Raw genomic sequence first — 5052 nt, 5'->3', positions numbered from 1 at the left:
TTTATTGATGGGGTTGTTTGATTTTTTCTTGTTGATTTTTTTGAGTTCTAGATAGATTCTGGTTATCAGCCCTTTATCAGATGTGTAGAGAGCAATTCCATAGCTTTCCAATTCCTAAGTATTCTTTTATATCAACGATTGTCACCTCAGTTTACATTAGTTCAGCAACTATTTATAATGAACCTATTATATGTCAAAAACTGTCATCCTGTATTGCTTTTAGCATCTCCCAGATCTTTTCCTTTAATGCATGTCTTTTTTTGTGTGTGGGAAACCTTCTATAGCTTTTTTAAACTCCCAGTAATATATTTCTTACACTCTCACATGTAAATATTAATTTAACTGGTTATAAATATCTAGGTGAAAACATCTTTCCTTCACTACTTTAAAAACACCATTCTCTTGTCGTCTTGCATCCAAAGATGCTATGATGTCTCTTCTTTCTTTGAAGAATCTTTGAATCTGACTCTTCTTTCTTTGAAGATCGCCTTCACTTTCTTTTGGGAATTTTAGTACATTTTTACTATTATATGTCAAAGTGTGGGTTTTTTTTCTTATCTTTTTCTTTGACATTGTATGTGCCTTTTCAAAGTTATTTTTTCACCTTTAATTTAGCAATTTTATGTTTATTATTTCTTCAAATCTCTCTCTCCCTCTCCACCCTCCCCGTCTCTTTGCTTTAGTTATTTTCTACTTGTACTTCTAGATCTCAGTATGTGTTGCTACTATTCTATATCCTATATTTTTTAATTTACCATTTACATATGCTCTCTCTAAATTCTTTCTTGCTGCTTTCAGGAAGGATAATTTTTTTTGTTGTTCTACCTCACAAACACACTTACATGTTCCTTATTTCAATGATCATAAATTTTATTTCCTAGTAAGTCTATTACTTTCATGATTATCGTTCATGTTTCATCTCCTTAATATCTTTACTACTTTACAATTAGTATACATATGACCTCTTTTTGCAAGCTTTTAGGGTTTTCTTTTTTCCTCTGGAATTTTCAATGTTCCCAATGACTGCATGGTGTGGGGTCCCCTTAAAATTCATCATGCTCTAGTCTCTTGATGAACGATTTCAATCTAGAGATTCATCATTCTATTTGGAAACTATTGTTCTTTGATAATATATTTCCATCTGTTTTCTCTATTCTGTCTTTCTGATACTTCAGATGTGAGACCTGATCAATTGCATACCTATTTTCTTGTTTTACTTTTGTGAGATTTTTATCAATTTTATCTTTCAGCTCTTCTGCTGAAGTTTCATTTCTGAGTATCTTATTCTTATTATCAAGAACTCTTTTATGTGTTCTACCTTTTACATTTTAATAGCAGTCTGTTTTTATGTCCTGAGTGAAATATCTTCTCTTGTTTCTTGTGGGTATTAATATTTTCAATTTTACTGTATACATTGTACATGTTTCCTCCAATTTCCTTTTTTTTTCAAGTTTGAGGCTCATCAAATGCCTACTAATTGGGGACTGTTTGTTTAATTTAAGAGTGAGACACTACAAAAGTCTTTCTTCTGATTGTCCTAACTCTAGGGCTATTGGATTCCAAATCCAACTTTTATTAAGGGATCTACCAGATGTCAGTATTAGGACACTTTTTCTCTGAGGAAGTTAAGAAAAGAATCCTCTACTGTCATGCATGGTGAATATATGCCTAGCTGCACATGTTCTGGGAGCATGAAGGAGGAAGGGGACTGAGAGTCCTTCAGTTTAGTGTTCAGACTTATACTTAATTCTACTATTTTCAGCCCTGCTTTTCAACCGTGAACCTGCTCTTGACTAGTGTCCCCAGCACAAAGCCTCCGTGGTTAAATTTCCTCAGAAACAAATTACCCACCCACCCATCCCAGGTTGGCAAAAGGGAGTAGTAATAGTCAATTGACTTTTCAGCATGGAGAAGGGATACAGGAAGGGAGTCAAACATCTTGGATAAAGGATTTCAAAATATCCTTATAATGCCACCCTTGTCCCTTAGCCCCGCCTGCCAAGATATGTGGCATTTCCTTTCCAATTGCTGAGACACAGCAAAATTTGGTGTCCTTTTCCCCATGTTGTCTTTTTTTTTTTTTTTTGCCCTGTTTAAGTCAAGTATCTCTCCACCATCTGCCTTCTGCCTTCTAATATTTTTGAAATGGCTGTTGTGCTCTACAGTCTCATTGATCTTATTGGTTAATATACCTTTTTTTTTTTTTTTTACCTGGGCTAGAGTGCAGTGGCTTCAATCTCCAACTCCTGGGCTCCAGTGATCCTCCTACCTCAGCCTCCTGAGTAGCTGAGACTACAGGTGCGTGCCACTACACCTGGCTAATTTTTCTATTTTTTGTAGAGATCGGATCTCACTCTTGCTCGGGCTCGTCTCAATCGAACTGCTGGCCTCAAGGAATCCTCCTGTCTCAGTCTCCCAAAGTGCTAGGATTACAGGCTGAGCCACCACACCCATCCAATAATACCATTTTTTTAAAAAAATTAATTCACTGTCAATTTAGTGCCACTTTTGAAAGAAGGGGACATATGCACATGCAGTGAGACCAGCACGATTAAGTAAAATTTTTTATTTGTCCACCTATTTCATGTTTTATGATTGCAAGCTTATTTGATTTTTGTCTGTTTTATTTTTCTTCTGTTCTTTTTAAATATATGTTGAGCAAATATTCCTTGCTATGAAGTTGTAGAAATCATAATTAATTCTATACTGTTATTATAGTTGTGCATCACTTAATGACAGGGCTATATTCTGAGAAATGCATCGTTAGGCTATTTCGCTGTTGTGTGAATAACCTAGATTGTACTTACACAAACCTAGATGGTACAGCCTACCACATACCTAGGCTATATGGCATAGACTATTGCTCAAACCTGTACAGCATGTTACTGTACTGAAAATTGTAGGCAATTGTAACACAATGGTAAGTACTTGTGTATCTAAATATAGAAAAGGTACAATAAAATACAGTGTAAAAAATAAGAATAGTACACCTTTATAGGGCACTTACCATGAATGGAGCTTGCAAGATGGGAAATTCCTCTGGGTGTCAGTGGGTGAGTGGTGAGTGTATGTGAAGGCCTAGGACATTACCGTACACTACTGTAGACTTTCTAAACACTATACACTTAAGCTACAATAAATTTACAAAAATTATGTTTTTCTTTCTTCAATAATATATTAGCTTACTGTAACTTTTTTACTTTATAAACTTTAATTTTTTAGCTTTTTAACTCTTTTTTTAATAACAGTTTAAAACACAAACATTGTATAGCGTACAAAGATATTTTATTTCTGTACATCCTTATTCTAATAAGCTTTTTTATAAGTAGGTGTATCCACTAAAATATAATAACTATAAAAAGCATAATATAGTATATACATAAACCAGTAACATAATTATTTATTATCATTATCAAGTGTTATGTACTATAAATAATTGTATGTACTATACTTTCGTGCAACTGGAAGCACAGTAGGATTGTTTACACCAGCATCGCCACAAACACTTGCACTATGATGTTAAAATGGCTATGACGTCACTAGGGATAGGAATTTTTCAGCTCCATTATATTCTTATGGAACCACCGTCATATATGCGGTCCATCATTGACCAAAACATTGTTATGGGATGCATGATTGCATTTGAATGTCTATTTCTCTACCACAATCTATAATGCATCAGTTTCTTCCCTCTCACTAGGTTAGGATAATGCATAACTTTACCACCGACAACCCCTTTATTGGATTAAAATAATCTTATTTTTTAAAAAGACTTTTAAAATCTTTTTGCTTTATTAATTTGTTCCTTACAAAAGGTGTTTTAATTGCATTTCTGAGCCCTGCTAATATAGCACTTATTTAAATATTTATTTTTTTACTTTTAACAGGTTCATTCTATTTTCCTCATGCTTGTTAATATAGTACTTATTTAGATATTCATTCATTTTAGTTTTAACAGGTGAACCTGTTAAACTTTATGTTCTTCATGCTTGAGATATTTAGTTGTAGCCAGTCCTCAGTAGGCAGGAGTACTGCTATGTGTATTTTCTTTAGGCAATTTACAGGATGGGTTAATTCTTAATTCCTGAGACTGTTTCTTTGTTGCCCGCACCTATGAACGTAGCATAACTTTACTGCAAAGTAGATTAATAGATGACAATCTCTCTTTCAAAACGCTGTGCGTTTTGAGCTCCAGTGACCCATCTAGGATATGTGAATGGGTTTCAGGGACTTCATGAACTATGTAAAATTATCAACTCCTTGTGTGAATGAGTACATGTGAATTATTCCAGGAAAAGGGTCCATAATCAAATGGTCAAAGATATTAATTTCTGCCAAAACCTATTTATAGATTTTGTGCTAGTGTATTCTGGTATTTAGTATTGTCAGTCTACTTTTTCCCCTTTGCTGGTAACTTCCCAGGGCTTTGAAGGTAATCTCCTTTGTTTTATTCTTTAAGCTTCATAGTTTAGCTTGAAGTTTAGGTCTATGGTCAAACTAATATTTCTGTAGAGTACAAAATAGGAGTCAAGATTCAATTTTTTCATATAGTCGCTCCAGTACCATCTGTTGAAAAGACTTTTCTTATTGAATTGCTTTGATGCCATTAATGCAAATTAATGTTTCAAATACCTGTAGGCCTAATTTTTGTCTCTGTTCTGGCCTATTTATCTATTTATAGATCCCATGGATAGATCTTGAATACTATAGAAATAATGAAATCAAGTACTGTGTATTTTCTTTTTCTCTCTTTTATTTTTTCCTTTTTTCTCTTTTACTTTGTGTTGGAGACAGGGTCTTTCTCAGTCACCCAGGCTAGCATACAATGATGTGATCACAGCTCACTGTCGGTACTGTGCATTTTCAAATGTTACTTTTGGACATTGTTGTGTATGCTTTGGGCCCTTTACTTTCCCATAAACTTTGAAGTCAACTGTGTATTTTATGTCTTATTTTGATGGTACTGTAGATGAGTTGTTAGAATTTCATTTTCCAAAGTTTGCTCCTATTACTTGGAAGTACAATTGATTTTTGCATATTAATTTTATATTT

The sequence above is a fragment of the Propithecus coquereli genome, unplaced genomic scaffold, assembly GCF_000956105.1.
Source record: "Propithecus coquereli isolate 6110/MARCELLA unplaced genomic scaffold, Pcoq_1.0 Scaffold342, whole genome shotgun sequence".
Classification (NCBI taxonomy): domain Eukaryota; kingdom Metazoa; phylum Chordata; class Mammalia; order Primates; family Indriidae; genus Propithecus; species Propithecus coquereli.
Note: the sequence above shows the minus strand (reverse complement) of the source record.